The 12500-nt window shown below is 45.4% G+C and overlaps 1 protein-coding gene and 1 pseudogene across 1 annotated transcript in view; both read left to right on the top strand.

The window, feature by feature from the left end:
• The window catches only part of LOC121955804, a 10356-nt pseudogene extending 4814 nt beyond the window's left edge, over window positions 1-5542 (top strand).
• Window positions 5543-6299: 757 nt separating this feature from the next.
• LOC121955761 (rho guanine nucleotide exchange factor TIAM2) overlaps window positions 6300-12500 on the top strand; it is a 45010-nt gene continuing 38809 nt past the window's right edge. The window contains 2 exon segments of the mRNA XM_042503838.1: window positions 6300-6367; window positions 8416-8557. The gene's annotated coding sequence lies outside the window, so the exon portion shown is untranslated.

Raw genomic sequence — 12500 nt, 5'->3', positions numbered from 1 at the left:
TAGTTTTCTCTTTAATATCAATGTAAACTGAATATATTTGAGGTTTGGAAAGTCATTGTTTTAATATTCCAAACATTCATGGAATAACTACAAAAGTTTTCCAGGCCTAAAAGAAGTCATTGAATTAGCAACAATCATTCAAGGTTCTGGAAAAGTTATTTTGTTATTAAGTTTATTAAGTTTTTAACCGTCCGTGTAACGTAACCGCACGTTAGTTTTGTGATGCTGTCGACGTAACGAAACTCAAATACATTTTTTTAGTTTTCTTCGTCCACGTGTGCCAGACAGGTCAAAGTACGCTTACGGGCAAGTAAGGAAAAAAAAAGACGGGTCCTTGAAAAGTCATGGAAAGGTTGTGAAATGTACTCCATGACTGTGTGATGTGTTTGATCTGGTGACTGCTGGTTGTTTTTTATTATTTTTTTGTTTTTTTTTTATTATTTATTATTTTGTTTTTTATTAACTGGACTTTATTAACCAGTTCACCTCCTGTCACAGCTGATCGCTGCATTGATCAGCTGATCGTGCATTGATCGCTACATTGATCAGATGCATTGATCAGATGCATTGATCTGCTGATCGCTGCATTGATCAGTTGATTGTGCATTGATCTGCTGATCGTGCATTGATCAGCTGATCGCTGTATTGATCGCTGCATTGATCGTTGTATTGATCACTGCATTGATCAGCTGATCGCTGCATTGATCGTTGTATTGATCGCTGCATTGATCAGCTGATCGCTGCATTGATTGCTGCATTGATCGCTGCATTGATCACCTGATCGCTGCATTGATCACCTGATCGCTGCATTGATCAGCTGATCGCTGCAGCTCTGGAACCCGGAGGTTGGTGTCTGACCCTGGTCCGTGTCGTGTTGTTTTCAGACGTGTCTCTGGGGCTGCTGACGCTGCGTTTCCTGGAGCTGCTGCTGGCGTCTCCAGACGGCGCTGTGGACCTCCGGGACGTTCCGGCGCGCCTGCAGACCGGCAAACGGCGAGTCTATGACATCACACACGTCCTGACCGGCATCAAGCTCATCCAGAAGGACTCGGTCAACTGGGTGAAATGGATGTGAGTGTAAAAGGCTTTGATGAGAGCGCGTCGATTACTTTTGGATTAGCGATTGTAGGTTTTATTTCGGGCTGAGCAGCAAAGTTTGACAAAGACTCAAAAACTGCAAACAGCCAGAAAAAAACCGAGCAGCAGAGTTGGTCTTTGTGATGAAGTCACCGTTCAGTCAGGAAGTCCCTGCAGTCTTCACATCACAGCGCCCTCTGTGTGCACTGTAACACAGCTCTTTGCTCACTCTGCAAGACAAAACTGAGGGCCAAATGCCACATTTACCTAAAAGGTTCATTTCTACAATAAGAATGTTAATATATTGATAAGTCAAGTCATTTTTATTTATAAAGCCCATTTTCACAAAACGCCGCTGCCTCAGAGAGCTTTACAGCGTCACAATGCTCGGCCTGACCTGCAGTGCTGCTGCTGCTCAGCAAATACCGTGTCCGACTGTGGACCGAGTGTGCAGCCAGCTGCCGGTTTCATTTGTATTAAGTCAGTGTTTTGTTGTGCGTGAGCTGTGAGCTGCAGGTGAAGCTGCTCTGTGTCTGTTCTGCGCTCAGAGGAAAGAGTCCGATCTCCAGCTTTCTGTGGAAGAACCCGCAGAGGCTCCGCAGAGAGCTGGACGACCTGAAGGTGCTGGAGGACAAGCTGGACGCTCATGCTGCGCTCGGCAGCTCTTCGACAATTCGACATGACGGACTGGAGGACAAGCACACAGCTCACCGAAGTAAAAAATATATGCGCTCGGCAGCTCTTCGACATGACGGACGATGTGGAGAGCTCTGAATATCCTTTACAGCAGACCGAAGTAAAACCAGAATATATATCTGTAAATGTACATTTAACCCTTTAAGGCCCGCTTTAATATCACGCACTGCACACAAAAAAAGTGCCCACAAAATCAAGCTGCAAAAAGTGTCATACATTAATATGATTCTCTACTTTCTTTGAGTTTATTTTTTACCAACATCAGTCCTGATCATAAATATCAAATGTTTATTAATTTTAAGAATTTAACCCTCGTAATGCCAGTTTTTGTCATGATGCCACTATATTTTTAGATGAAAAAGACCCCACAAAAAATAAATTATTTTCAATATAAAGCTGTGTGATTACAGTTTGGGATATGTCAGTGTGTGAGTGTAGCTGCTGACAGTCTGGGATATGTCAGTGTGTGAGTGTAGCTGCTGACAGTCTGGGATATGTGTCAGTGTGCTGACAGTCTGGGATATGTCAGTGTGTGCTGACAGTCTGGGATATGTCAGTGTGTGATGTAGCTGCTGACAGTCTGGGATATGTCAGTGATCAGAGCTACATTGACTGTGAGGTCACCTAGTGGAATAGCATGTATTTCCTCCAGATGCCAAATATGGTCAAAATGACCTCATCAGGTGGAAAATAGTCAAAATGACAAATTCAGAGTCAAAAGCCCAGAATGACACCCAGAAATAATACAAGTCCTGTTTTCATCTGAACCTAAGATGCATAGGGATCAAAAATGTCAGTTTGAATGGGTTTCAATGGAGCATTTTTGGACCTGAACAGTCTGAATGTAACTATTTAGTTTCCACAGTGTATTTTAGACTTATTGTAGGAGCTGAGCTGCAAATTCACTGATTACACTCAGATACACAATCTGGACTACATTTAGGACACATGCATCAACACACACACAGTTATCACAACAGGAAGAAGAAAAGAGACTAAAATGAGACAAACAGTCTCTAAAGGGTTAATAACAAACAGTCCTTAAATGGTTAATAACAAACAGTCCTTAAATGGTTAATAACAAACAGTCTCTAAAGGGTTAATAACAAACAGTCTCTAAAGGGTTAATAACTAACAGTCCCTAAAGGGTTAATAACTAACAGTCCCTAAGGGTTAAACAGGGAAACGGTGCAGGTTTTCTTTAACGCCTCCTCACGTCGGCCTACGTGACCTGCGATGACCTCGGCCGGCTGCGGTGCATCCAGCAGCAGACGGTGATCGTGGTCCGAGCTCCGGAGGAAACCCAGCTGGAGATTCCTGCACCGCAGGAGGTAAGATCGGATCTGAAATGTTTGGTGACCTCGCTGAGCTCCAGGGACAAAGACCATGAAGAAACTTTAGTTTTTATTTGATCTTTGCTAAATGTGTAAAACATTAACATTATTTTCTCTCGAGTAGAGACAAATTAATATCAGCCAGAAATGATCAAAAAACTTTCAAATGGTCAAAAAAATGTAAATGAAGAATGAGAAAATGTTCTTGATATCACGATAGAATTCAGCATCGCTCAGTCAAGTGAAAGATAATTCAATGTAAAGTTCAACATCTGAAGTGATTTGGGGATGAGTCGTCCACACGGTCCCTCTGGACTCTTCAGGTCTTGGAGTTTCACATGAACCAGTTTCAGCTTTAAATCTCAGCTCGGTGCAGCCCAGCCTTCACACAGATCCTGAGGAAGTTTTAAAGGCATTGAAATCATTACTCTAAAAATGAGGCCTTATGAATACATAAGTAGACTTAAATTCATCTTTAGAGTCTTTTAAATGCTCAGATACAGGAAGTAGGATTTTATTCGTTTTTTCCGATGTTGCATGTAAGATCTCAGAAAAAGTGGTAACGTCTATTTTTGTGTGAAATCATTTAAAACATTCCTTTTCTTGAACTGATGACGGGAATCCAAGCAGCAGAATCTCTCACGCAGACTGAGAAACACAAAACTACCATAAGATATTTCCTCTTTCTGTTTTCAAACTAAAGAGAAACCTTTCTGAGAATAAATGTTCGTTTTCTTCCGTGTGTTTCACTTTTAAAATCGTTGTTTTTTGATTTGATGTCGCTTTAAATAACTTTTTCACTGGAAAACACGTGATGTACGGACCTCAGTCACATCAGTGTTAACACACGTGCGTACCCACCAAACGTGATAAAAATTATTTCATCGCGCCTCAAATGAAATCGCGTCGCGCCGGACGCTCCAGTTTTGACGCTCGTACAAAAACCCTAAAATGGGACTCGACGCGCGACAAAATCACGCCGCGCGTTGAGCCCGCCCAAACAACAACATTTCTTCCGCCATTTCATTCTCTCGTTGACGATCGCTGCACCGCATCTGCTCTGGAGAAGTTCCCAGCGTCGTCTGCGGGCTAGGCGCCGACGTCGGTTCTGGGTGCATGCTACCCTACGGAGGCGGCGTGAGCTCGGCGAGTTCCACCGTCTCCTGCAACAAGGGACAGGAACTGTCGTACAGCTCTGGGTGAGCGGTGACGGCGACGATAAGCTGCTCCTCCATTGTTTCTGGCGGTTTGATTAGATTTTGCGAGGGAACACCAGGACGTCCATACGTCAGCACGTCGATGACGATCTCAACGCTGATAGGCTGTCGCGGCGCGTCTTCACGCGACGACGACGCACAAGTTCAATTATTTCAACTTGAGCGTTGGACGCGAGGCGTTCGCATCCAACGCGTCCAACGCGCCGCGAATTTCGCGTCCAACGCACCGCGCAATCGCGTCCATCGCGTCGCCCGGCAAAATGAGGCGTCAAATCGCGTCTTTGCATTGACTTTGTATATAATCTTGAGGCGCGATCATTTTTAATCGCGTTTGGTGGGTACGCACCGTAACGCCGACAGCCCGAATTAAGACACTGTGTGCGTGTGTGTGTTTGTGTGTGTGTGTGTGTGTGTGCGTGCGTGTGTGCGTGCATGTGTGTGTGCAGGACCACATCCAGGTGCAGCTGAAGGCGGAGAGGGGTCCCATCATGGTGCTGACCTGTGAGTTGGGGTCAGCAGACGGCGGCGAGAGGAGCGGCCGCTTCCTGCCGCTGGAGGAGAGCCGAGTCAGGACCACCAGGCTGCACACAGGTAACAGCCTGCAGGTGCTTTATGTTTAGTTTGTGTCAGTATGACAAATTAATAAGTACACAATAAATTAAGTTTCATCCGTAGTCCCTCAGCAGAGGTGTTCTTCCAAAAAACAACCTTTAGTTGCAGCCCTAAAAATAACGACATTATTCCGGATGGGTTAGAACCAGACCCACAGTGAGTGCTGCTGTTGTTGCTGCAGGGTCTTCAACTGCACAGAGCGGCGTGCAGAGCGGCGTGCAGAGCGGCGTGCAGAGCGGCGTGCAGAGCCGTGCAGCCAGCAGCCGACCACCAGGAGGCGCCGTGGGTCCTCAGGCTTTCCTGGGAAACATGGCGAGAAGATGACATCACAGCTGGTCTGCAGGTACCGACAGGTCACACAAAGACACGTCCTGCAAACACGACGGGAACATTACGGAGGTTTCCACGGAAACATTTACCTCTCATAAACAAACGCCAAAAGGTCACGATCACGGATCATTTGACACCAGAGAAACACGTTTTCATAAACTCGCTGTGCTCACACAGGAAATGATGGAGGTGAGGAAGACGATGTTTTTGATTTTTATATCACGAGGAGAGCTGGAGAGTCTCCGCTCAAATCTGCTGATATATTTAGTTTTCTGTTTTTACCTTTTTCTCTGCTCTGGATCTGAAAATGTTTTGCTGTCATCAATAAAATGTCTGTGTTTGTGTCGCTGCCACAGTTGAAGGTTTTTGTTTTATTTTTTTGTTACGCATGTTTTCATTTCAGGGAATCTGCATTTGTGTGTTTTCAATTATGGCACATAATTCCCCAAAAAATAAATTCAAGTGATGAACCCTGCTAGTGATACCCGTCTTCAGCAGGCAGGGGGCAGCAGAGAGCTGTAAAGATTTTGTTGTAGGAGAAGCAACTGAAGAATACTATCAGCTATAATAATAATCACAATAGTAATACTACTAATGACAATAATGAAAATAATCATTATTAGTAGTAATAGTACTAGTAGTGGTAGTATTGCTAATTTTGTCTGATTCTTTAGAGCTGTTTTACTCCAGTGGTGGAAGAAGTTCTCAGATTCTGTACTGCAGTAAAAGTTGTAATACAACATTATATTAATAGCACATTGCAAGTAAAAGTGCTACATTTGAAGTCTTAAGTAAAAGTACTGCGGTACCACCAAAGAGCAGTTAAAATATCAACAGTAATAGTAGTGCTCAAGTCCCTTAGTATTGTATATATAATCAGTGTATGTACTGTGTATATTTGTGTCCTCTGCTGCGTGAGTGTGTCTCTGAGGCGTGGTTTGTTCGTGGTCCAGCTGCAGGACGCCGCCCTCCTGCCGTCAGGACGGAAACACCAAACTCAAACACACGTTTCACTCAACAAGTGAACGCAGCAGGAAAACGCAGCTCCGAGTGTGTTCAGAGAGCGGACGAGAGACGCTTCAGAGCAGGAGTCAGCTGCTGGTGAGTGTGTGTGTGTGTGTGTGTGTGTGTGTGTGTGTGTGTGTGTGTGTGTGTGTGTGTGTGTGTGTGTGTGTGTGTGTGCGGGTCCTGCAGTGAGTGTGTGCTCACACTGACTTTACTGAGATATATTTATATATTTATATGTTTATATTTCTGTGTGATAATCCCGTCATTGCAATGTGAAGACGGAGCCAAAGCACTGAGATTCCTCTCACTTCAGGACGTCTGTGGTCACGTTTCTGTCGGACTCGTATTGTTTTTGTCAGCAGTGTGTGTTGGCAGGCTGCAGCTGATTATGTAACATACACACACACACACACACACACACACACAGATGACATGCTCTTCAGTCTCCAGCTGCAGGACGGCTGATCGCTGAACGTGCTGCTGACTTCGTTGTTGGAAATGATCTCTTGAGTCTTGAAAAGTCTCCCACACTCTGCTCCAGGGACCAGGAAAAGTCCTGGAATTTACTAATAGAAATTTCTAGGCATGGAAACGTTTTGGAAGACTAAATATACACTGAAAGTTTTGGAAAAGTTATTGAATTTTGTTTCACAAACCTGTATAATAACACTGTGCGCCGTGGGCAATGTGACCAATAAAGTCAAAATAAAGTCATGGGATTTTGTTTCATCTGTAAATCCAACAATAATTTCTGTTTTTCAGTTTTCTAGCTGAGATACGTGGTGTCATTTTTTTAATGAATTATAAAGAAAACATGGCTTCCAGACTACACGCTGGAAGCCCCCCCCCAGGCCTTCAAAAATAATTTGATACGCCCATTTTTGCTCCCTAAGTTCTATTTAAATATCCCGTTCTGATCCTGTTCTGTCGTCATTACTTTCTTTATATAATATATAGTTAATAAAGCTATAACACAGTTCGCTGCAGCTTAGAGATGCAGGTTCTAAAGTGTGATGCTGCTAAAATTCAGAGAGAGCTACGAGGAACAAAATAACCAAATATTTCTTTTTTTTTTTCTTTTACCGTCACAAATTTCACAATTTCCTTTTTTTCTTGTAGTCGTGAAATCGTGACTCGTAAAAATGGTAAATATAATATTTCTGAGGCTCAGATGAAGGCAGAGTCAGCACCTGAGGCTGTTTAAGGTCTGTTTACCGAGTGCACGTCTGTGTTTTTGGATATTTTTAATAACGTACAGATTAAAACTCAGCAGCAGAAAGGAGCTGAACTGCTGATGAGTTTCACTTTTCAGGAAAATAGTTTTCTGCGGCTGCAGTGAAACACCTGACACACACACACACACACACACACACACACAGTGGGGTGAAGCCAGCGGTTTGTTTTTCCTGTGGTCATGGCGGGCAGGAGGCCCAGCGTTGCCGCGGCAGCAGCAGCAGAAGAAGGGCCTCTGTGTTCGGCTGGAATGTGCGGTGGATTTTCTACCTAATTAACCTCCATGTTGTCGTGTGAGACCGCCGCTTTCTGCACGATGGAAACAGCCCATAGGCCCGGCCGTCTTTAAGCCGTCTGATCCAACAAGCGAGAGGCTTTGTTTGTGTTTGAGGCACGAGAGCGAGCCGATAGGATCTGACTCAGCAGAGCCGAGCAGCGCTGCCTAACGAGGCTACCTGCTCCACATTTCACCAGATTTATCCGCCGCCTGGTACGGCCCGAGGCCGACCTGATCCCTGCGCTAATCCTCAGATGAACCATCAGTGACAGGTCAGAGGTCAGAGAGAGACTTTTCAGCCCCGATGTGTCGATACATTTCTGAGGAGACTCGTTCACATTCATTCATATGTTTTTATGTTTTGGCCAAGTTCCTGCGTATCCTTAAAGGGACATTTCGCTGATTTTCAACCAGCTTTGTATCAAAACAATGAGGGCAGTATGTTTAAATGAACACGCACATGCATGCATGCACGCACGCACGCGCACAGCCAAACTGACGGATGACCTGAATCACGTCATCAGGACACGTTTTTATACTTTAGTTAACTCTAAAACATTGAAGCGCTTTTCGTACGTGACAAGACTTCATACATCATAAACTGCTAAGATGAAAGTTTGTTTTTCTGCAGCATCCGTAGACGGAGGACAGAACAGCCGCCTGAGTCTGACGCTGAGCACTGACCAAGCTGCGGTACTTGTTGACTTGAGAACGGGCCGGGTCTGCCTCCGTCTCCACCACGAAACATCAGGGACAGTTGTCCCTAACCTGAGGTAACGGCTGTCTGCTGGTGTCTCTGTATCTTCAGTTTTGGTAATTTTAAAATGTCATTCTTAGTGTTGTTGAAAAAGTCTGAAAATGGCTCTGAGCGGTTTCTGAGTGGACTCGTCCGCTCTGTCAGACTCACGCGCAGCTGAGTTAAAGCCTCCGAGCGCCACGGTCCTCAGCGTCCACACAGGAAGTGGACGGAGCTGTCCACCGGCATACCTTAACCCAAACTCAACAAGGCCAACACTGTTCTTGGTAAAACCACCGCTGTCTCTGATTTTTTCCCACCTCTTTGTGGTTTGGAGCAGCTGATGTGGACTCAGCTGAGCGTCAGGCTGCAGGATTTAAGGACGCACTTCACCTCCTGTGATCCTGCAGCTCTGTCCACACGAGCCGACAGAGCGTCTCAGTAACGGAGCCCAAAGAGTCCCAGAGAGTAAATAAAGACGTCACACAATGCACATACACACACACACAAATACACACATACACACACATACAGAGTAACACACATACAGAGTAACACACACACACACACACACACACACACACACACACACACACATACACATACATACAGAGTAACACACACACACACAGTAACACACACACATACACACACACACAGTAACACACACACATACACATATATACAGAGTAACACACACACAAACAGTAACACACACACATACACACACACACAGTAACACACACACATACACATACATACAGAGTAACACACACACACAGACAGTAACACACGCAGAGTCTGATGGTGCTGTGTTGCTGTGGACGCAGCAGAGCGTGGCGTGCAGATCATGATGAGGTTTATTTGGTGGCTGCAGCTGTAATTTCAGGACTCATCTGTCTGCGGGACTGAAAGGCTTTGGTTAGTGTGTGCGTGCATGCGGGGAGGGGGATCATTTTGCAGAGGCTGCTGGAAAAAGCGGAACATGACCATGAAATGTTTTGGGAAGCTCGACTGCCGTGATGGTGCGTTTGAGTGCAGAAAAAAGGCTCGTCAGAATCTGAGCTGCGTCTCAGACATGAACTGCTGTTTGTCTTCAGTGTCTCTGCCGTAAAATGACGTGTCTCCTCAGCAGGAGAAAACACACATCCATCCAAACTCAGCAGAAACAAAATCAAACACACCCAAACCGTCTGGGCTGGGCGATATGGAAAAAGTCTTAAAATGTCAGTGATATCGATATCTATCACGATATCCATCAAATCAGTATTTCTGTCTTAAAGCTTAAAGGTTCCTTTGACTCCTCAGTGAGATATGAAGATATCATCAGGTTCATTTGGGTTTAAATATTTATTCTCTGTCAGACATTGAACATGACAAATATACTGTAGAACAGCATCACCAGCTGGAGGACCTATTCTGCTAAAACTCACAGAGGTCCAGGTACTAAAATGTCCTCCCAGCAAAGGTCTGAGCCTCATACCTAAAATCAATATCAACATTAACTGAACATTTTACTTCGATTCCGATTAAAGAACAATTATTTTGCTCTTTTTTTGTGGTTTGTTTTTTGCCCTCATAGTTCACTGACACAGTGTCATGTGACCATGGTGTGTTGGAGCGTAATAAACATATGATTTATTATCATTTATTAAACTTTCCAGCATTATATAAAAATGAAAAGCTCCATCTGAAACAAACTTCAGTAAATTGAAGCACATTGTGCTGATAATAGGCCAACCTCTCCTGACTGCAGGACTCTGACTTCAGCTTCTGTCAAACTTCTGTGCTGTTAATCATTTTACTCAGGAATTAAAAACTTTTGAGTCGGCCTACTTCTCCTATAGCTGCCAACAGCCTGCCGACATTCACAGTTAGAGAAAGGCTGAAAATAAGCTCATGTGCTTGTGGCCCCGGGCCCCCAAAACATTACATCTGCCCCTGGTAATAATAACAAGAACCCTTTGTTCCTCAGCGTGTACCCTAACATGTCGCTGTGGTTCCCGCTGAGCTCGCTCTCTGCCGTCACTTTGTTTTCTTTTTTCCTGAGCGTCTGGTGTGGAACCCGCCAGCTCTCTGTTCCTGAGGTGGATTTCTCCAAACTGGAAACAGATCCATCTCCTGTTCCTCACATCCCGGACACATCTTTTCCATCCGCCCGTCCAGCGCCGAGTGCTTGGCGAGCGCCGCTCCTGATCTGTTGAGGTTTAGTTTCCGAGGCGTGACGCAGCGTCCTGTCGGCCTGCTGGCTCTGCACGGGAGTTTTTCCACTGTGGCTTAGTGAGGTTTTGGTTTGGTGACGGTTGAGGCTGACTGGTGGAGACGGTTCTGGCTCTGGTCCATCAGTCGGCTCTGCAGAGGAAAAACCCAGAGCTACTGACTCCAGAGCTGCACAGCTGCAGACTCCAGAGCTGCAGACCTGCACGGCTGCAGAATCCGGAGCTGCACAGCTGCAGACTCGGGAGCTGCAGAACTGCAGAGCTGCAGACTCCAGAGCTGCAGAGCTGCAGAGCTGCAGAGCTGCAGAGCTGCAGAACTGCAGAGCTGCAGACTCCAGAGCTGCAGAGCTGCAGAGCTGCAGAGCTGCAGTCTGCAGAGCAGCTTGTGTTGTTGTGTCTGAGGTTTGAGAATGAAGGTCAGATCAGCAGATTGACGGACGTCTCCACACAGGAGAGTCTGAGATTATAACACTGAAAGCACCGGGTGATCAGGATTTTAGGATGTTCTCCAATTATAGGACATTTCTAGGATTTTAGGATATTTTTCAATTTTTCAGACATTTTGTAGATTGTAGGATGTTTCTAGGATTTTAGGACCTTTATTAGATTTTAGGATATTCCTAGGATTATTTAAGAATCAAGAGTTGTTGGATGTTTCTCAGATTTAGGGCATTTTGAGAACTTAAGGACGTTTTCAGGATTTTAGGACATTTATAGGATTTCAGGACATTTTAAGGATTTCAGGACGTTTCAAGGATTGTAGGATATTCTTGGATGTTAGAACAAAGCGGCCAGATTTGGGCCGCGGGCCTTCAGTTGAGCATCACTGTTTTAATGAAGCAGTGGGTTGATGGGAAGTTTCCAGCCTCTGCGCTCTTTGCTGCTGAGTGTTTAACCCTTTAAACACGCTGAGATGTAACGAGCCTTCAGTTTGCTGTCTGACAGCTTTAATGTTCTTCATATTCGTCTGCTTGCTCAGTGTCTTCCATCGTGTCCTCACAGCGTCTGTCCTCCCTCCTGTCCCGTGTGTTGTGTGATGACACGGTTGTTAGTGGTGGCTCTCTGAAGCAGCTCTTACGTAAGAGGAGGTTTCCGAGCTCTGCTGGGTTTTCTGTGACGGCGGCTCTCAGGCCGAAGTCGCTGTCGAGGATCCAGGTTCACTCCGAACAAACGAAAAACACGTGAAACCTCCGAGCAGCGAGTCCACATCAGCTGCAGGAAATCTGAACGCTCGGAAAAGCTCTCAGCTGACGAGCCGAGCGCCGAAAATCCAGAAGAGACGTCGTTTCACCTGAGGGTTTTTTTCGTTCTTTTTCCGTGTGTGTGTGTGTGTGTGTGTGTGTGTGTGTGTGTGTGTGTGTGTGTGTGTGTGTGTGTTTTTCCTGTTGGGGGAATAAAAAGCTCACAAGTGTCTGAACAGTGACAGCAGGACAGGAAGTGTGTGACGGGATGTTTGACCCTCAGAGTGTTTGCATCAGAGGAAATCAGCGTGTCCTGTGTGTGTGTGTGTGTGTGTGTGTGTGTGTGTGTGTGTGTGTGCGCGCGTGTGTGCGTGTGTGCGTGCGTGCGTGTGCGTGCTAGCATGCGTGCGCGTGTGTGTGTGTGTTGACGTCATGTTGTTTACTACCAGGCTGGGAAATTCCTCTCCAGCAGCCAGATGTTGCAGCCGCTCGTCTCCCTGATCTGATCTGAGCACAGTCAGCTGGTTAACCCTTTAAAACCTGAGCAAACTGGCTCCATTAAGATAAAATAAATACAACT

Source organism: Plectropomus leopardus, chromosome 16 (assembly GCF_008729295.1).
Source record: "Plectropomus leopardus isolate mb chromosome 16, YSFRI_Pleo_2.0, whole genome shotgun sequence".
Classification (NCBI taxonomy): Eukaryota; Metazoa; Chordata; class Actinopteri; order Perciformes; family Serranidae; genus Plectropomus; species Plectropomus leopardus.
This window is presented reverse-complemented; position numbering and strand designations above follow the sequence as displayed.